The sequence below is a fragment of the Pseudophryne corroboree genome, unplaced genomic scaffold (assembly GCF_028390025.1).
Source record: "Pseudophryne corroboree isolate aPseCor3 unplaced genomic scaffold, aPseCor3.hap2 scaffold_517, whole genome shotgun sequence".
NCBI lineage: Eukaryota > Metazoa > Chordata > Amphibia > Anura > Myobatrachidae > Pseudophryne > Pseudophryne corroboree.
Genome location: NW_026970120.1, coordinates 58,501 through 78,449, shown reverse-complemented (window position 1 = coordinate 78,449; position 19,949 = coordinate 58,501). Strand labels below are relative to the sequence as shown.

The following is a 19,949-nucleotide window of genomic DNA, read 5'->3' as shown; positions in this document are numbered from 1 at the left end:
AATTTTGACTTGTCTACTTAAAGATCACCAAAATCTGATAACAAGGTCAATTAGGTCCCTGGGTGGGATTGAACCACCAACCTTTTGGTTAATAGCCGTACATACTAACTGATTGCGCCACAGAGACACTTTGCAAAAGTCCATACTGACAAAGGCTAATAAGCATTCATCTAAAACGTTTCCTAGAAAAACTTTAAAAAGTCAATAATCTGGAGAGTTTTTGTAAGATGTTTCTTCCATCAACCAACGAAGAAACACATTGGTACTTTCCCATGATGAGTGAGTGCTTCAGGATCTCTTGAACTTACATGTGCAGCAGAGTACTGCAATGGAAGCATGCTGGGCCCATAACCCAGAGGTAGGCAGATTGAAACTATCCTCTGCTATATGCATTTTTTTTTGTTAATTAAAGTAATCAAAAACTGGGATTGAAATTTTAGTCTCTTTTATTTTTACTTAAAGTACAATAACTTGTACCATTTTAATTTGTTTTAATAGTATATTGACAGTATTGTTTTCTTTCAAAAATCCACTTCATTTTCTTTACCCTATTATTAAAATGGTAATTGACAAAAACAAACTGCAATGTCACCAGAAGAGCAATACAAAATGTACAAGTGATATATTAAAATCATCTTTCCAGCTTGAATTTCAATGATGCATTGGGTCAACAATTTTGTGAGAAACATCTTCACCCTTAAATAAAGATTTTCTTAATTCCTTACCTGTGTGCTAATTAGATATCACCTTGTTTTCACATTAAACAGACTTCCACATGAGAAAGCAGCAAGGATGCAGTGGCGTTAATGTTTCCTGGTGTCAACTTGTATTATTTCAGTAGACATTGAAATGAGGATGCATCTTGCTGCCTTTCCAATGAAGCAAGTTTAATTTAGTAATAGGTGAAAAACCATCATTACAAAGGTGTTAATCAGAGACTTGGCTTTGTGGACACTTTTCAGAGAACAAATTTGTTAGCATAAAAATAAAGCCAGAAAATGAAGAGCTGTTTAATCACTCGATTGGATTTTTCTGCCAGCATATTTTTTTTCTCTGCAACCCACTGCTAAATTGTGCTTCCTAGCTGTTTTTTATAAAATCACTGAATCAAATCTAACTCTGATTACATCAGAGAAGGCCATGTACCCTACACCATAAGAGGAGGTTTGAAATTTTGACTTGTCTACATAAATATCACCAAAATCTGATCACAAGGTTAATTACGTCCCTGGGTGGGATTGAACCACCAACCTTTTGGTTAATAGTCAAACACACTAACCGATTGCGCCACAGAGACACTTTGCAAAAAGTACATACTGACAAAGGCTAATAAGCATTCATCTAAAACGTTTCCTAGAAAAACTTTAAAAAGTCAATAATCTGGAGAGTTTTTGTAAGATGTTTCTTCCATCAACCAACGAAGAAACACATTGGTACTTTCCCATGATGAGTGAGTGCTTCAGGATCTCTTGCACTTACATGTGCAGCAGAGTACTGCAATGGAAGCATGCTGGGCCCATAACCCAGAGGTAGGCAGATTGAAACTATCCTTTGCTATATGCATTTTTTTTGTTAATTTAAGTAATCAAAACTGGGATTGATATTTTTGCTCTTTTATTTTTACTTAAAGTACAATAACTTTTACCATTTTAATTTGTTTTAATAGTATATTGACAGTATTGTTTTCTTTCAAAAATCCACTTCATTTTCTTTACCCTATTATTAAAATGGTAATTGACAAAAACAAACTACATTGTCACCAGAAGAGCAATACAAAATGTACAAGTGATATATTAAATTCATCTTTCCAGCTTGAATTTCAATGATGCATTGGGTCAACAATTTTGTGAGAAACATCTTCACCCTTAAATAAAGATTTTCTTAATTCCTTACCTGTGTGCTAATTAGATATCACCTTGTTTTCACATTAAACAGACTTCCACATGAGAAAGCAGCAAGGATGCAGTGGCGTTAATGTTTCCTGGTGTCAACCTGTATTATTTCAGTAGACATTGAAATGAGGATGCATCTTGCTGCCTTTCCAATGAAGCAAGTTTAATTTAGTAATAGGTGAAAAACCATCCTTACAAAGGTGTTAATCAGAGACTTGGCTTTGTGGACACTTTTCAGAGAACAAATTTGTTAGCATAAAAATAAAGCCAGAAAATGAAGAGCTGTTTAATCACTCAATTGGATTTTTCTGCCAGCATATTTTTTTTCTCTGCAACCCACTGCTAAATTGTGCTACCTAGATGTTTTTATAAAATTACTGAATCAAATCTAACTCTGATTACATCAGAGAAGGCCAGGTACCCTACACCATAAGAGGAGGTTTGAAATTTTGACTTGTCTAATTAAATATCTCCAAAATCTGATCACAAGGTCAATTACATCCCTGGGTGGGATTGAACCACCAACCTTTTGGTTAATAGCCGAACACACTAACCAATTGCGCCACAGAGACACTTTGCAAACAGTACACACTGACAAAGGCTAATAAGCATACATCTAGAACGTTTCCTAGAAAAACATTAAAAAATCAATAATCTGGAGAGTTTTTGTAAGATGTTTCTTCCATCAACCAATGAATAAACACATTGGTACTTTCCCATGATGAGTGAGTGCTTCAGGATCTCTTGCACTTACATGTGCAGCAGAGTACTGCAATGGAAGAATGCTGGACCCATAACCCAGAGGTAGGCAGATTGAAACTATCCTTTGCTATATGCATTTTTTTTTGTTAATTTAAGTAATCAAAACTGGGATTGATATTTTTGCTCTTTTATTTTTACTTAAAGTACAATAACTTTTACCATTTTAATTTGTTTTAATAGTATATTGAAAGTATAGTTTTCTTTCAAAAATCCACTTAATTTTCTTTACCCTATTATTAAAATGGTAATTGACAAAAAAAACTACATTGTCACCAGAAGAGCAATACAAAATGTACAAGTGATATATTAAAATCATCTTTCCAACTTGAATTTCAATGATGCATTGGGGCAACAATTTTGTGAGAAACATCTTCACCCTTAAATAAAGATTTTCGTAATTTCTTACCTGTGTGCTAATTAGATATCACCTTGTTTTCACATTAAACAGACTTCCACATGAGAAAGCAGCAAGGATGCAGTGGCGTTAATGTTTCCTGGTGTCAACCTGTATTATTTCAGTAGACATTGAAATGAGGATGCATCTTGCTGCCTTTCCAATGAAGCAAGTTTAATTTAGTAATAGGTGAAAAACCATCCCTACAAAGGTGTTAATCAGAGACTTGGCCTTGTGGACACTTTTCAGAGAACAAATTTGTTAGCATAAAAATAAAGCCAGAAAATGAAGAGCTGTTTAATCACGCAATTTGATTTTTTTGCCAGCATATTTCTTTTTCTCTGCAACCCACTGCTAAATTGTGCTACCTAGATGTTTTTATAAAATTACTGAATCAAATCTAACTCTGATTACATCAGAGAAGGCCAGGTACCCTACACCATAACAGGGGGTTTGAAATTTTGACTTGTCTACTTTAAGATCACCAAAATCTGATAACAAGGTCAATTAGGTCCCTGGGTGGGATTGAACCACCAACCTTTTGGTTAATAGCAGTACATACTAACTGATTGCACCACAGAGACCCTTTTACTTGCCTTACAGAGCAGCTCTGGAGCTGTTACAGTGCCCAGCTGCTGCAAGAAATCAGCTTGAATGCTTAAGGGGCTGGGGCATAGCCAACATGAGCCCCACACCGAAGGAGGGTGGAGGTGTTTAATGCGAACTAGGGGTCATCCAAGCGCCGCAAAAGGCCGCCATGCCCTGCACGCCCCTTTTCTCTTTTCATATGCAGACGAGGGTTGAAGCCAACTTTGACCCACTGCTTGGATGACATCACCATATGCAAATCCATCTGCTGCAGGCCTTCCCCCAAGAATGCTTGCACTAGTTGTTGCATTTGGTTTGTTGTTTGGGGGTGCTTCAGTATTAGGCAGCCTTCTGCCCTCCCATGTTCATCTGAAAATATGTGTTCTCCCTGCAGTTGTTGTCCCCAGATGAGAGTTCCCTTGTGCTGCCTCAGTTGAATCTCCTTTACTTGACAGAGATGTGCCTGAGCAGTGGCCCTCCCCAGCTCTATCCCAAATCATACTTATTTTGCATAGGAGATACCATGGTCATGAAGATTGTTCTCCCAGGGTGAGGTTCATTCATTGCATTCTGGGTATTCTGACCCCTATGATTTCCCCAAATGTGGGAAACTCGACTGCATTATTTGTGGTAGTGGGGGACTGTGTTTGTGCTTTCCTCTGGTCAGCTCTGGTAAAAGTCAGATTTCTTTGTCTCAGATCTTCCTCTAGCCTTGTTCTTTTTTCTAGAGTTCCCTTGCGCTGCCTCAGTTGGATCTCCTTCACTTGACAGGGGGTACCCGAGCAGCAACCCTCCCCAGCTCTAGCCCAACTCCTACTTACCTGCCAGGTGAGATACTATGATCATGAAGGTGCTTCTCCCAGGGCAAGGCTCACCCATTGCACTCTGGGTGTGCTGCTCCTGCGATTTACCCAAATGTGGGAAACTTGACTGCATAATTTGTGTTTCCCCTGGTCGGCTCTCGTATAATTCAGATCTCTTTGTCTCAGGTCTCTCTCCAGCCTAGTTTGCTGTCTGTTTCCACTTCTCTTTTCTTGAGCCGCTCCCTTCTATGCCCTTGCGCACTATCCTGACTTCTCCCGTCTGCTTACTTTGTGCTTTCCATTGCACAATGCAAACTACAGGTAGTACTGCAGGGCCCACACCCTTTTACTTGCCTTACAGAGCAGCTCTGGGGCTGTTACAGTGCCCAGCTGCTGCAAGAAATCAGCTTGAATGCTTCAGGGGCTGGGGCATAGCCAACATGAGCCCCACACCGAAGGAGGGTGGAGGTGTTTAATGCGAACTAGGGGTCATCCAAGCGCCGCAAAAGGCCGCCATGCCCTGCACGCCCCTTTTCTCTTTTCATATGCAGACGAGGGTTGAAGCCAACTTTGACCCACTGCTTGGATGGCATTACCATATGCAAATCAATCTGCTGCAGGCCTTCCCCCAGGAATGCTTGCACTAGTTGTTGCATTTGGTTTGTTGTTTGGGGGTGCTTCAGTATTAGGCAGCCTTCTGCCCTCCCATGTTCATCTGAAAATATGTGTTCTCCCTGCAGTTGTTGTCCCCAGATGAGAGTTCCCTTGTGCTGCCTCAGTTGAATCTCCTTTACTTGACAGAGATGTGCCTGAGCAGCGGCCCTCCCCAGCCCTATCTCAAATCATACTTATTTTGCATAGGAGATACCATGGTCATGAAGATTGTTCTCCCAGGGTGAGGTTCATTCATTGCATTCTGGGTATGCTGACCCCTGTGATTTCCCCAAATGTGGGAAACTCGACTGCATTATTTGTGGTAGTGGGGGACTGTGTTTGTGCTTTCCTCTGGTCAGCTCTGGTAAAAGTCAGATTTCTTTGTCTCAGATCTTCCTCTAGCCTTGTTCTTCTTTCGAGAGTTCCCTTGTGCTGCCTCAGTTGGATCTCCTTCACTTGACAGGGGGGTGCCCGAGCAGCGACCCTCCCCAGCTCTAGCCCAACTCCTACTTACCTGCCAGGTGAGATACTATGATCAGGAAGGTGCTTCTCCCAGGGCAAGGCTCACCCATTGCACTCTGGGTGTGCTGCTCCTGCGATTTCCCCAAATGTGGGACACTTGACTGCATAATTTGTGTTTCCTCTGGTCGGCTCTCGTATAATTCAGATCTCTTTGTCTCAGGTCTCTCTCCAGCCTAGTTTGCTGTCTGTTTCCACTTCTCTTTTCTTGAGCCGCTCCCTTCTATGCCCTTGCGCACTATCCTGACTTCTCCCGTCTGCTTACTTTGTGCCTTCCAACGCACAATGCGAACTACAGGTAGTGCTGCAGGGCCCACACTCTTTTACTTGCCTTACAGAGCAGCTCTGGAGCTGTTACAGTGCCCAGCTGCTGCAAGAAATCAGCTTGAATGCTTCAGGGGCTGGGGCATAGCCAACATGAGCCCCACACCGAAGGAGGGTGGAGGTGTTTAATGCGAACTAGGGGTCATCCAAGCGCCGCAAAAGGCCGCCATGCCCTGCACGCCCCTTTTCTCTTTTCATATGCAGACGAGGGTTGAAGCCAACTTTGACCCACTGCTTGGATGACATCACCATATGCAAATCCATCTGCTGCAGGCCTTCCCCCAGGAATGCTTGCACTAGTTGTTGCATTTGGTTTGTTGTTTGGGGGTGCTTCAGTATTAGGCAGCCTTCTGCCCTCCCATGTTCATCTGAAAATATGTGTTCTCCCTGCAGTTGTTGTCCCCAGATGAGAGTTCCCTTGTGCTGCCTCAGTTGAATCTCCTTTACTTGACAGAGATGTGCCTGAGCAGCGGCCCTCCCCAGCCCTATCCCAAATCATACTTATTTTGCATAGGAGATACCATGGTCATGAAGATTGTTCTCCCAGGGTGAGGTTCATTCATTGCATTCTGGGTATGCTGACCCCTGTGATTTCCCCAAATGTGGGAAACTCGACTGCATTATTTGTGGTAGTGGGGGACTGTGTTTGTGCTTTCCTCTGGTCAGCTCTGGTAAAAGTCAGATTTCTTTGTCTCAGATCTTCCTCTAGCCTTGTTCTTCTTTCGAGAGTTCCCTTGTGCTGCCTCAGTTGGATCTCCTTCACTTGACAGGGGGGTGCCCGAGCAGCGACCCTCCCCAGCTCTAGCCCAACTCCTACTTACCTGCCAGGTGAGATACTATGATCATGAAGGTGCTTCCCCCAGGGCAAGGCTCATCCATTGCACTCTGGGTGTGCTGCCCCTGTGATTTCCCCAAATGTGGGAAACTTGACGGCATAATTTGTGTTTCCACTGGTCGGCTTTCATATAATTCAGATCTCTTTGTCTAAGGTCTCTCTCCAGCCTAGTTTGCTGTCTGTTTCCACTTCTTTTTTTTTGAGCCCCTCCCTTCTATACCCTTGTGCACTATCCTGACTTCTACTCCTGTCTGCTTTCTTTGTGCCTTCCAATGCACAATGCAAACTACAGGTAGTGCTGCAGGGCCCACAACCTTTTACTTGCCTTACAGAGCAGCTCTGGAGCTGTTACAGTGCCAAGCTGCTGCAAGAAATCAGCTTGAAGGCTGGGGCATTGCCAATATGAGCCCCACACCGAAGGAGGGTGGGGGTGTTTAATGCGAACTAAGGGTCATCCAAGCGCCGCAAAAGGCCGCCATGCCCTGCACGCCCCTTTTCTCTTTTCATATGCAGATGAGGGTTGAAGCCAACTTTGACCCACTGCTTGGATGACATCACCATATGCAAATCCATCTGCTGCAGGCCTTCCCCCAGGAATGCTTGTACTAGTAGTTGCATTTGGTTTGTTGTTTGGGGGTGCTTCAGTATTAGGCAGCCTTCTGCCCTCCCATGTTCATCTGAAAATATGTGTTCTCCCTGCAGTTGTTGTCCCCAGATGAGAGTTCCCTTGTGCTGCCTCAGTTGAATCTCCTTTACTTGACAGAGATGTGCCTGAGCAGCGGCCCTCCCCAGCCCTATCCCAAATCATACCTATTTTGCATAGGAGATACCATGGTCATGAAGATTGTTCTCCCAGGGTGAGGTTCATTCATTGCATTCTGGGTATGCTGACCCCTGTGATTTCCCCAAATGTGGGAAACTCGACTGCATTATTTGTGGTAGAGGGGGACTGTGTTTGTGCTTTCCTCTGGTCAGCTCTGGTAAAAGTCAGATTTCTTTGTCTCAGATCTTCCTCTAGCCTTGTTCCTCTTTCGAGAGTTCCCTTGTGCTGCCTCAGTTGGATCTCCTTCACTTGACAGGGGGGTGCCCGAGCAGCGACCCTCCCCAGCTCTAGCCCAACTCCTACTTACCTGCCAGGTGAGATACTATGATCATGAAGGTGCTTCTCCCAGGGCAAGGCTCACCCATTGCACTCTGGGTGTGCTGCTCCAGCAATTTCCCCAAATGTGGGACACTTGACTGCATAATTTGTGTTTCCCCTTGTCGGCTCTCGTATAATTCAGATCTCTTTGTCTCAGGTCTCTCTCCAGCCTAGTTTGCTGTCTGTTTCCACTTCTCTTTTCTTGAGCCGCTCCCTTCTATGCCCTTGCGCACTATCCTGACTTCTCCCGTCTGCTTACTTTGTGCCTTACAATGCACAATGCAAACTACAGGTAGTGCTGCAGGGCCCACACCCTTTTCCTTGCCTTACAGAGCAGCTCTGGAGCTGTTACAGTGCCCAGCTGCATCAAGAAATCAGCTTGAATGCTTCAGGGGCTGGGGCATAGCCAACATGAGCCCCACACCGAAGGAGGGTGGAGGTGTTTAATGCGAACTAAGGGTCATCCAAGCGCCGCAAAAGGCCGCCATGCCCTGCACACCCCTTTTCTCTTTTCATATGCAGACGAGGGTTGAAGCCAACTTTGACCCACTGCTTGGATGGCATTACCATATGCAAATCAATCTGCTGCAGGCCTTCCCCCAGGAATGCTTGCACTAGTTGTTGCATTTGGTTTGTTGTTTGGGGGTGCTTCAGTATTAGGCAGCCTTCTGCCCTCCCATGTTCATCTGAAAATATGTGTTCTCCCTGCAGTTGTTGTCCCCAGATGAGAGTTCCCTTGTGCTGCCTCAGTTGAATCTCCTTTACTTGACAGAGATGTGCCTGAGCAGCGGCCCTCCCCAGCCCTATCCCAAATCATACTTATTTTGCATAGGAGATACCATGGTCATGAAGATTGTTCTCCCAGGGTGAGGTTCATTCATTGCATTCTGGGTATGCTGACCCCTGTGATTTCCCCAAATGTGGGAAACTCGACTGCATTATTTGTGGTAGTGGGGGACTGTGTTTGTGCTTTCCTCTGGTCAGCTCTGGTAAAAGTCAGATTTCTTTGTCTCAGATCTTCCTCTAGCCTTGTTCTTCTTTCGAGAGTTCCCTTGTGCTGCTTCAGTTGGATCTCCTTCACTTGACAGGGGGGTGCACGAGCAGCGACCCTCCCCAGCTCTAGCCCAACTCCTATTTACCTGCCAGGTGAGATACTATGATCAGGAAGGTGCTTCTCCCAGGGCAAGGCTCACCCATTGCACTCTGGGTGTGCTGCTCCTGCGATTTCCCCAAATGTGGGACACTTGACTGCATAATTTGTGTTTCCTCTGGTCGGCTCTCATATAATTCAGATCTCTTTGTCTCAGGTCTTTCTCCAGCCTAGTTTGCTGTCTGTTTCCACTTCTCTTTTCTTGAGCCGCTCCCTTCTATGCAGTTGCGCACTTTCCTGACCTCTCCCGTCTGCTTACTTTGTGCCTTCCAACACACAATGCATACTACAGGTAGTGCTGCAGGGCCCACACCCTTTTACATGCTTTACAGAGCAACTCTGGAGCTGTTACAGTGCCCAGCTGCTGCAAGAAATCATCTTGAATGCTTCAGGGGCTGGGGCATAGCCAACATGAGCCCCACACCGAAGGAGGGGTCATCCAAGCGCCACAAAAGGACACCATGCCCTGCACATCCCTTTTTTCTTTTCATATGCAGACGAGGGTTGAAGCCAACTTTGACCCACTGCTTGGATGACATCACCATATGCAAATCCATCTGCTGCAGGCCTTCCCCCAGGAATGCTTGCACTAGTTGTTGCATTTGGTTTGTTGTTTGGGGGTGCTTCAGTATTAGGCAGCCTTCTGCCCTCCCATGTTCATCTGAAAATATGTGTTCTCCCTGCAGTTGTTGTCCCCAGATGAGAGTTCCCTTGTGCTGCCTCAGTTGAATCTTCTTTACTTGACAGAGATGTGCCTGAGCAGCGGCCCTCCCCAGCCCTATCCCAAATCATACTTATTTTGCATAGGAGATACCATGGTCATGAAGATTGTTCTCCCAGGGTGAGGTTCATTCATTGCATTCTGGGTATGCTGACCCCTGTGATTTCCCCAAATGTGGGAAACTCGACAGCATTATTTGTGGTAGTGGGGGACTGTGTTTGTGCTTTCTTCTGGTCAACTCTGGTAAAAATCAGATTTCTTTGTCTCAGATCTTCCTCTAGCCTTGTTCCTCTTTCGAGAGTTCCCTTGTGCTGCCTCAGTTGGATCTCCTTCACTTGACAGGGGGGTACCCGAGCAGCGACCCTCCCCAGCTCTAGCCCAACTCCTACTTACCTGCCAGGTGAGATACTATGATCATGTAGGTGCTTCTCCCAGGGCAAGGCTCACCCATTGCACTCTGGGTGTGCTGCCCCTGTGATTTCCCCAAATGTGGGAAACTTGACTGCATAATTTGTGTTTACCCTGGTCGTCTCTCGTATAATTCAGATCTCTTTGTCTCAGGTCTCTCTCCAGCCTAGTTTGCTGTCTGTTTCCACTTCTCTTTTCTTGAGCCGCTCCCTTCTATGCCCTTGCGCACTATCCTGACTTCTCCCGTCTGCTTACTTTGTGCCTTCCAACACACAATGCAAACTACAGGTAGTGCTGCAGGGCCCACACCCTTTTTTTTGTTAACTAAAGTAATCCAAAACTGGGATTGATATTTTGGCTCTTTTATTTTTACTTAAAGTACAATAACTTTTACCATTTTAATTTGTTTTAATAGTATATTGACAGTATTGTTTTCTTTCAAAAATCCACTTAATTTTCTTTACCCTATTATTAAAATGGTAATTGACAAAATCAAACTACATTGTCACCAGAAGAGCAATACAAAATGTACAAGTGATATATTAAAATCATCTTTCCAGCTTGAATTTCAATGATGCATTGGGGCAACGATTTTGTGAGAAACATCTTCACCCTTAAATAAAGATTTTCTTAATTCCTTACCTGTGTGCTAATTAGATATCACCTTGTTTTCACATTAAACAGACTTCCACATGAGAAAGCAGCAAGGATGCAGTGGCGTTAATGTTTCCTTGTGTCAACCTGTATTATTTCAGTAGACATTGAAATGAGGATGCATCTTGCTGCCTTTCCAATGAAGCAAGTTTAATTTAGTAATAGGTGAAAAACCATCCCTACAAAGGTGTTAATCAGAGACTTGGCTTTGTGGACACTTTTCAGAGAACAAATTTGTTAGCATAAAAATAAAGCCAGAAAATGAAGAGCTGTTTAATCACGCAATTTGATTTTTTTGCCAGCATATTTCTTTTTCTCTGCAACCCACTGCTAAATTGTGCTTCCTAGATGTTTTTATAAAATCACTGAATCAAATCTAACTCTGATTACATCAGAGAAGGCCAGGTACCCTACACCATAACAGGGGGTATGAAATTTGACTTGTCTACTTAAAGATCACCAAAATCTGATAACAAGGTCAATTAGGTCCCTGGGTGGGATTGAACCACCAACCTTTTGGTTAATAGCCGTACATACTAACTGATTGCGCCACAGAGACACTTTGCGAAAGTTCATACTGACAAAGGCTAATAAGCATTCATCTAAAACGTTTCCTAGAAAAACTTTAAAAAGTCAATAATCTGGAGAGTTTTTGTAAGATGTTTCTTCCATCAACCAACGAAGAAACACATTGGTACTTTCCCATGATGAGTGAGTGCTTCAGCCGGGGGGCAATGGAGGAAGCCCCTTTAGGGCTGGAGCCCGGCGGCAACTGACTCCGTTGTCTCTGGCAGTTCCGCCCCTGGACTAGAGGAATGGTCAAGAACATGGCAACATTTAATGCCAAAAAATGCAAAATCATACACGTCTCAAAAATGCAAAGGCTAACTATAATATTAAGGGCATTATAATGGCAAGAGGAAAGCTATCTAAGTATTACTATTTCAGGTAAGCAATGTAACAAAGCAATAGGAAAGGCAAGTCAGATGCTTGTTTGCATAGGTTAAAGAACCAGTAGCAGAAAAAAGTAATACAGGTTGAGTATCCCATATCCAAATATTCCGAAATACGGAATATTCCGAAATACGGACTTTTTTGAGTGAGACTGAGATAGTGAAACCTTTGTGTTTTGATGGCTCAGTGTACACAAACTTTGTTTAATACTCAAAGTTATTAAAAATATTGTATTAAATGAACTTCAGACTGTGTGTATAAGGTGTATATGAAACATAAATGAATTCTGTGAATATACACACACTTTGTTTAATGCACAAAGTTATAAAAAATATTGGCTAAAATGACCTTCAGGCTGTGTGTATAAGGTGTATATGAAACATAAATGCCTTCTGTGCTTAGATTTAGGTCCCATCACCATAATATCTCGTTATGGTATGCAATTATTCCAAAATACAGAAAAATCCGATATCCAAAATTCCTCTGGTCCCAAGCATTTTGGATAAGGGATACTCAACCTGTAATGCCACTGTATAGGTCCTTGGTACAGCCACATTTAGAATCCTGTGTTCAGTTCCAGAAGCCATATCTCCAGAAGGCTGTAAATACATTAGGGCAACTAAAATTGTGCATGGCCTACATCACAAAACTTACCTGGAAATACTAAAAAATGTTGATGTGTATAGTTTGGAGAAGGGAAGAGGGAACATACAGTAATAGAAACATTTAAATATATAGGGAGGAATGTAATAGGGTGTGAGAATCAGAAAGTGAGAGATTTTGTGTTTTTTCCTGTTGTTTTTTTTGTTTTTGTTTGATTGTTTGTTTTTAAAGTGGCAATCCTTTACATGGCAAAACCAGGTTGATATTTGCCATGTAAAGGATTGCCACCGTGGGCATGTGTAGAAGGGGCACTGCTTCTGTTGGCATTATGTGTGTAAGCTGCACTGATATGGTGGTTATGTGTATAAAGGGCACTGCGACTGTGGGTATTATTATTATTATTATTACATGCGGTGTAATGACAATAAGATAGTGCTACTGTGTGGCGTATTTTGATTTGGGGTGCTATTGTGTGGCCATGCCCCTTCCTTGTGATACCACACCTTCTTTTTTTAAGGAGCGCACTGTCCCTTTATTAAGTATTGGAGAGAGGGCCCAAATTAATAGTTTGCAGGGAGGCGCCAAACACCCTAGCACTGGCCCTTTGGTAGGGGACAGGATTTGCTTCTGCTTGTGCACATATGTTATGATTGCCAGCCAACAGCACTGGTTTTGCCTATAACACTAACTATAAATATTTTGAATTGGTCCTGGACCACCAATCCAAGGCACCCCTGCAAGTGTCCTGAGGCACCCCAGGGTGCAGTTTGAGAACCACTGGTCTAGTGAGTACCCAGGATAATTATTGTAGCTGGTCTGCGGGTAACAGCTCTCAGATCCACTTCTAGAAAAAATGCAGCAATGTAATTTGAGTGACAAACTGCAGAGATGAACCCTTTCTGTGACTGCTGCACAGGGATCACACAAACTCTATTCATAGGGCTGACTTCACTTAGGGGAGATGTTCTCACCCCGCAAAGAAGTGCGAGTATATACCGCACTTACGGTACCATTGGATTTACAGATATTTTCTTGCAATACACTATGGGGGTCATTCTGAGTTGATTGCTCGCTAGCAGTTTTTAGCAGCCATGCAAACGCATTGTCGCTGCCCACTGGAGAGTGTATATTCACTTTGGAGAAGTGCGAACACTTGAGCAGCAGAGCGCCTGCAAAATCGTTTCAAAATAAGACCAGCACTGTAGTTACACTTCGTGTGCGTTGATTCTAACAACCGAGGGACGGCTTTTGATGTCACACACCCATCCAGCGAATGCCCAGCCACGTCTGCATTTCTTCTGCCACGCCTGCATTTTTCCAAGCACTCCCTGAAAACGGTCAGTTGACACCCAGAAACGCCCTCTTTCTGTCAATCTCCTTGTGGCCTGTTCTGTGATTGGAATAATCGCTAGAACTAGTGCAAAACCACAATGGACTTTGTACCCGTACGATGCGCATGCACATTACGGAGCATGCGCATGCACAGATTAGCCATTTTTTTTCAACTGATTGCTACGCAGCGAACAACGGCAGCATGCGATCAACTCGGAATGACCCCCTATATACATAGAAACATGGATTTTTACTGCAGGAATTATGGTTAGTTTAGGGGTATCGGTTAGGGTCAACAGAGGTGTAGCTAGGGGTCCAAGCGCCCCTGGCAAAGTAAGGGACTGGCGCCCCCCTTTCGATAAAGCATTGCAGTCCATTGGCGGTTACCATGTTGGAGCCACAGCAACTGACCCCCTCCCCCACACGCTGCCCTACATCATCGGCTGGGATTCACTGTTGGTGTGAAGCCACTGGGAACAGTCTGGTAGCATTAGCAGCAGTCTGTGTCATAGATAGGGAAGGCAGAAGGTTAACTAGCTAATAGCAGTCTGTTGGCAGCAGAGGCTGGGCGGGGGGCTGAGAATGAGCCAACGCTGATCAGTGTCCAGTCTGCTCAGACAAAAATATTTTGTGATCAGGGCTGGTTCTAGACCAAAGGAGCCAATGGCAAAAATTTCGTTTGGCACCCCCCCCCCCACACACATACACACACACACACACACACACACACACACACCAAAAAAGAACATATCCCAGTTTAACATAACGCTATGTGGTGCAAGGTGTGGAGCTGGTCACTTGTATCAGGCCTCTGACATTTGCCTTTTCACCCATATTGCATACTTTTTCTTGCAGGTTGTGTCTTAATTCAAGAAGTGTTCTAAGTACTTCAGCTTAGTATCTTTACTGACCCCTCTTTACCCCACACTACATAACTGACCCCTCTATACCCTACACTACATCACTGACCTTTCTATAACCATCACTGCATTACTGACCCCTCTATACAGTACACTGACCTCTATATACCTGCTAGTACATCCCTGATGCCTATATTCCCTAAGCTACATCCCTGACGCCTCTATTCCCTACGCTACATCCCTGACGCCTCTATTCCCTATGCTACATCCCTGACGCCTCTATACCCTACGCTACATCCCTGATGCCTCTATTCCCTACGCTACATTCCTGATGCCTCTATAACCTACGCTACATCCCTGACGCCTCTATACCCTACGCTACATCCCTGACGCCTCTATACAGTACAATGCATTACTGATCCCTCTAGACCATACATCCTCATTACATCAGAGAGATAGTGAAACACTGGAAAAAATAAGGATAAAGTGGACTACAGAAACTGATGCTCTAAACAAAGGAGAGAGAGAGAGAGAGAGAGAAAAGCACAAGGGAAAGTGGGCAATCGGAACACCATAGACAGAGGAGAGATAGAAATGCCTGAAAAAGTAAAGGGGGTTGGGTATGGCATCCGGCGCTCGGGATTCCAGCAGTCACATGATACCTAATCCTAATCCTCTGGGGGGGTGGCGGATAGGGCTAACCCTCAGGGGGTGGCAGCTAGGACTAACCCCCCCCCCCTCCTAGTGCCTTCCCTAACACCCGCTCCCCCGGTCCTAACCCTCCCTCCAATACTCGCCTTCGGGATGTTGGCTGTCTGTGTGCCGGCACCAGTCTCCCAAGTGGTGTCAGGATTCCAACATCGGTCAAATGACCGCCGGTATACCGTCTGCCGGGATGGTAAATGTATCCTGAGGACAGGTAGTGAGTGTGGAGGGATAGGTGGTTCAGTAAAATGTAACAGCTCAAACTGCGATCATTCACTGATAAATTGATTTATAGCTCTCCCTTTTTAACCATTGCAGTCATAAAAGCAATGTTTTTTAAACTTTTAAATAAAGCTTGTTAGCATCCCCAGCACACTGTATATGCTGGGAGATGTAGTTCTCAATATGAAAACATTTAATTACTGTATGAACTCTAATTCCCCAACTGAAACCTCTCACAAACACACACTCCTAAATCTAGTACACACACACACACACACACACACATTTCCCCAGTACTGACAACTCTCATCACTTCCACACACTGACAACTCCCTCCTGCTCCTCTCCCCACTGACACTGACAGCTCCCTCACAGTCACACACATCCTCCACCCCCCCACCCCCCCCACACACACACTGATAGCACACATGCACAAATCCCCCCCTCCTCGACACTAACTGTCACGGACTGCTTGGGCAGCAGGGGGCAGGCTCTGACTTGAAGTGCTGAAATTCAACAGCTCTCTCGAACTTGCAAGGCATGGCTGTGCAGCTGTCTCCAGCCATCTCCTTGCCCACTGTGTAATTTGTGGCGTTCTCTGATGTTCCCCGCTCTGCCTCTACAACCGGCACATAATGTACAGCAGTGGTGACTCCTGAGTATGGGCCTGGAGAACTCCGCCTACCGGGGGGTAGGGATTAATAATTTCAAAGGGGCAGAGCTAGGAGTGAAGCAGTGGACAGCAGTTGAGGGGCGTTTCAAACTGTAACAGGGTTGGGACAATTTCAGTATCCTTCCCTCACCGTCTAATTGGTCAGTCCCACGCTGATTGCCTTAGCGCCCTTTCGAGACTGCAGAACTCTATCCCTTAGCCACGGTTGGCACAGCTGGATGGTGCCCCTGGCAAGTGCCATCCTGGCCAAGGGGTAGATACGCCCCTGAGGGTCAGGGCCAGCAACAGAAATCTCGGGGCCCAGTACACTGATATCTCTGGGGCCACCTCAACTCCCCCTTAACTTGGCAGAGGGATCTTTAAAAAAAAATGGAGCCTTTGACTCGGACCGTCAGTGAGGCCGGCAGGTGGTTTTCATACTGGGCTATCCAGCTCTTCGGTGGCGGTGGCAGGGACATTCAGAAAAGGGCCAGCACAGCAAAATGCATAATAATGGCAATACAGTATGGACCACTGGGACTGGACAAAGTGATGGGGTAAAAGGAGGGGGGAGGGTTTAGTTGGCCTGTTAATTGTTTTCCTGCTTAAATTGAGCAGTTGGTGGATACACTTTAAAAAGCAATATTGGCACTGTGGCCCCATTATTTCTGTTCTTAATACTTGGAGCCCTGAACAAGTGTCCCCTTTGTCCCCCCTGTCACTGGGCCTGTTCAGGCGTTACCTATGGAGAAGCTGCGACATGACATCCTAGGACACGATACTGCACCATGCATCACCATTATATTTCAGTGTGCCTTGTCAATATTTAAATCTTGTTCTGTGTGACGTGAGTTGTAAATGGTTGAAAATCTCTGTGCTACAGTATCGTCACCATGTAGTTATAACAACACCGCAAAACCACCAAAAGACGTGTTTTGGTAGAGGGACTGCTGGAGGGGCCCATTGGGGCCCCCAGTTTGCTACCCCACCCCAGTATACCTGTGCTGTAGCCAGTGGAAGGGGCACTATCTTCCCGGTGATCTCTTCGGGAAGATGGTGCCGCACATAGAAAGCAAAGACTCTGGCTGCACTCTCCTGCCCTCGCTCTAAGCAAGGTGATCGGGCCACAAAAGGACCCCTGTCGGACCTCGGCCTGTGGGCCACAAAAGGATGCATTGGGGGCGGCATGCGGCCCATGGGTTTGACACCCCTGCCCTAGAGTATCAAAATTTGTTTCATGGCACCCCTAGGCCAAAGTTTTTTTTATTGAGAAATTCAGAAAAAAATATAAAATTAAGTAAATTGTGTTTATAGCATGTCATCCTCAGGTTCAGTTATGTTGTGAGGGAATGGTTTTGCCAATTTAATAAAGTATAAATAATTTTAATTGGTCCTGGACCACCAAACTATGCTACCAGTGCAAGAACCCCAGTTTGGAAACTACTGCCATAAAATAAACCTTTTTTGTTTTTTTTAAACTACATGTAATACACCTTAGATCTCAGTTCCTAAAAGGTTTTAAACCCTTGCATACAGTAAACTACACATATTTAAAAATCCTACACCGGGCACAAGTGCTCACGGGCCAATTTCATGGCAGTCTCGGATAGGAGGGCATTGTGGATTCACCAAGGGAATGCTGATGCTGACTCCAAGAAGAAAGGGAGTCTCTTCCCTATGAAGGTGAAGCCTTGTTTGGCGACGGCCTAGTTAATTTGATCTCGGCAGCTCCCGCAGGTAAGTCATCCTTCTTGCCCTATGTTCCCTCTCAACGGATGAAGACGCATCATTATCTGACGCAGTCATTTCGGCCCAATAGATATGCAAGAAGTTAAGATTCCCCTTTCTTTGCAGGTAGAGGAAGGAAAAGAGGGAAGAGGTCTGTAGCCTCTTCAAGATCGCAGGAGCAGAGATCGTCCTCTGCTTCTGCCAAATCCACTGCATGACGCTGGGGCTCTCTTGCAGGAGCCCGCACCAGTGGGGGGCACGTCTAAAACTCTTCAGTCAGTTCTAGATTCATTCGGACCTGGACTCGTGGGTTTTACAAATAGTGTCCCAAGGGTACAAACTGGGGTTTCAAGACATTCCCCCTCACCGATTGTTCAAATCAGCCTTAGTCAGCAGGGAGAAGGTTTTTATTCAAGCCTCTTCGTGGTCCCGAAGCCGGACGGCTCAGTCAGACCAATCTTAAATCTGAAATCCCTTAATTTCTACCTAAAGAAATTCAATTTCAAGATGGAATCTCTCAGGGTAGTGATCTCCAGTCCGGGGGATAAAGGAGATTTCATGGTTTTGGTAGACATAAAGGATGCCTACTAATATGTTCCCATTTAGCCACTGCATCAAGCTACCCTGAGGTTTGCAATTCAGGATTGTCATTACCAATTTCAGACGTTGCCGTTTGGTCTGTCCACGGCTCCGAGGATTTTCACCAGGGTGATGGCGGAAATGATGGTCCTCCTTCGCAAGCAAGGAGTCACAATTATCCCGTACTTGGATGATCTCCTGATAAAGGCGAGATCCAGGGACCAGTTGGTGCAAAACATCTACTCTCCCTGACAGTTCTTCAACAACATGGTTGGCTCCTAAACTTGCCAAAATCGCAGTTGGTCCCAATGACGCGGTTGTTGTTTTTGGGAGTGATACTGGACACAGAAGAGGTTTTCTTCTAGTGGAAAGGCTCTGGAGATCCAGAGTCTGGTCAAACAAATTCTGAAACCAGCAAGAGTGTTAATCCATCAATGCATTCAGTTGCTGGGGAAGATGGTCGCGGCCTACGAGGCCATTCAGTTTGGCAGGTTCCATGCCAGAGTGTTCCAGTGGGACCTGTTGGACAAGTGGTCCGGATCCCACCTACACATGCACCGGAGGATAATCCTGTCTTCCAAGACCAGAATCTCACTCCATTGGTGGCTGCACAGTTCTCACCACCTAGAGGGGCGATGGTTCGGGATCCAGGACGGGATCCTAGGGACCACGGATGCAACCCTCCGAGGCTGGAGAGCAGTCACACAGGGGGAAAACATCCAAGGAAGATGGTCAAGTCTTCCTTGGATGTTTTCATCTCCACATAAATGTTCTGGAGTTAAGGGCCATTTAATAACTGCAGACACAGTACGCACTGGGACGGGTGCCCAGCATCCTCTACGGACTAAGAGAAAAGGATTTACCGGTAGGTATTAAAATCCTATTTTCTCTAACGTCCTAGAGGATGCTGGGGACTCCGTAAGGACCATGGGGATAGACGGGCTCCGCAGGAGACATGGGCACTTTAAGAAAGACTTTAGTTCTGGGTGTGCACTGGCTCCTCCCTCTATGCCCCTCCTCCAGACCTCAGTTTGATACTGTACCCAGTGGAGACTGGGTGCTTTTCAGGAGCTCTCCTGAGCTTTCTGACAGAAAGTATTTTGTTAGGTTTTTAATTTTCAGGGAGCACTGCTGGCAACAGACACCCTCATCGAGGGACTGAGGGGAGAGAAGCAGCCCTACTCTCTGAGTTGCAAGGTCCTGCTTCTTAGGCTACTGGACACCATTAGCTCCAGTGTGATTGGTACGCAGTATCTCACCCTCGCCGTCCGTCCCAGAGCCGCGCCGCCGTCCCCCTCGCAGAGCCGGAAGATAGAAGCCGGGTGAGTATGAGAAGAAAAGAAGACTTCAGAGGCGGCAGAAGACTTCATGATCTTCACTGAGGTAACGCACAGCACTGCAGCTGTGCGCCTTTGCTCCCATACACCTCACATACTCCGGTCACTGTAAGGGTGCAGGGCGCAGGGGGG

General features: G+C 45.3%; 11 non-coding genes and 1 pseudogene across 11 annotated transcripts; all 12 read left to right on the top strand.

The window, feature by feature from the left end:
• Positions 1 to 4,134: 4,134 nt before the first annotated feature.
• Positions 4,135 to 4,298, top strand: LOC135031538 (U1 spliceosomal RNA). Its single transcript, XR_010227228.1, has one exon. It is a non-coding gene; the product is annotated as a U1 spliceosomal RNA (small nuclear RNA).
• A 151-nt stretch (positions 4,299 to 4,449) lies between these two features.
• LOC135031541 (U1 spliceosomal RNA) lies at positions 4,450 to 4,612 on the top strand. The gene has a single exon (XR_010227231.1). It is a non-coding gene; the product is annotated as a U1 spliceosomal RNA (small nuclear RNA).
• A 671-nt stretch (positions 4,613 to 5,283) lies between these two features.
• LOC135031535 (U1 spliceosomal RNA) lies at positions 5,284 to 5,447 on the top strand. The gene has a single exon (XR_010227225.1). It is a non-coding gene; the product is annotated as a U1 spliceosomal RNA (small nuclear RNA).
• A 152-nt stretch (positions 5,448 to 5,599) lies between these two features.
• LOC135031542 (U1 spliceosomal RNA) lies at positions 5,600 to 5,762 on the top strand. The gene has a single exon (XR_010227232.1). It is a non-coding gene; the product is annotated as a U1 spliceosomal RNA (small nuclear RNA).
• Positions 5,763 to 6,433: 671 nt separating this feature from the next.
• LOC135031534 (U1 spliceosomal RNA) lies at positions 6,434 to 6,597 on the top strand. Its single transcript, XR_010227224.1, has one exon. It is a non-coding gene; the product is annotated as a U1 spliceosomal RNA (small nuclear RNA).
• Positions 6,598 to 6,749: 152 nt separating this feature from the next.
• LOC135031547 (U1 spliceosomal RNA) lies at positions 6,750 to 6,912 on the top strand. The gene has a single exon (XR_010227236.1). It is a non-coding gene; the product is annotated as a U1 spliceosomal RNA (small nuclear RNA).
• A 665-nt stretch (positions 6,913 to 7,577) lies between these two features.
• LOC135031539 (U1 spliceosomal RNA) lies at positions 7,578 to 7,741 on the top strand. Its single transcript, XR_010227229.1, has one exon. It is a non-coding gene; the product is annotated as a U1 spliceosomal RNA (small nuclear RNA).
• A 152-nt stretch (positions 7,742 to 7,893) lies between these two features.
• On the top strand, positions 7,894 to 8,029 carry LOC135031546 (U1 spliceosomal RNA; annotated as a pseudogene).
• A 698-nt stretch (positions 8,030 to 8,727) lies between these two features.
• On the top strand, positions 8,728 to 8,891 carry LOC135031533 (U1 spliceosomal RNA). Its single transcript, XR_010227223.1, has one exon. It is a non-coding gene; the product is annotated as a U1 spliceosomal RNA (small nuclear RNA).
• A 152-nt stretch (positions 8,892 to 9,043) lies between these two features.
• Positions 9,044 to 9,206, top strand: LOC135031543 (U1 spliceosomal RNA). Its single transcript, XR_010227233.1, has one exon. It is a non-coding gene; the product is annotated as a U1 spliceosomal RNA (small nuclear RNA).
• Positions 9,207 to 9,852: 646 nt separating this feature from the next.
• LOC135031540 (U1 spliceosomal RNA) lies at positions 9,853 to 10,016 on the top strand. Its single transcript, XR_010227230.1, has one exon. It is a non-coding gene; the product is annotated as a U1 spliceosomal RNA (small nuclear RNA).
• Positions 10,017 to 10,168: 152 nt separating this feature from the next.
• On the top strand, positions 10,169 to 10,331 carry LOC135031545 (U1 spliceosomal RNA). The gene has a single exon (XR_010227235.1). It is a non-coding gene; the product is annotated as a U1 spliceosomal RNA (small nuclear RNA).
• Positions 10,332 to 19,949: the final 9,618 nt, after the last annotated feature.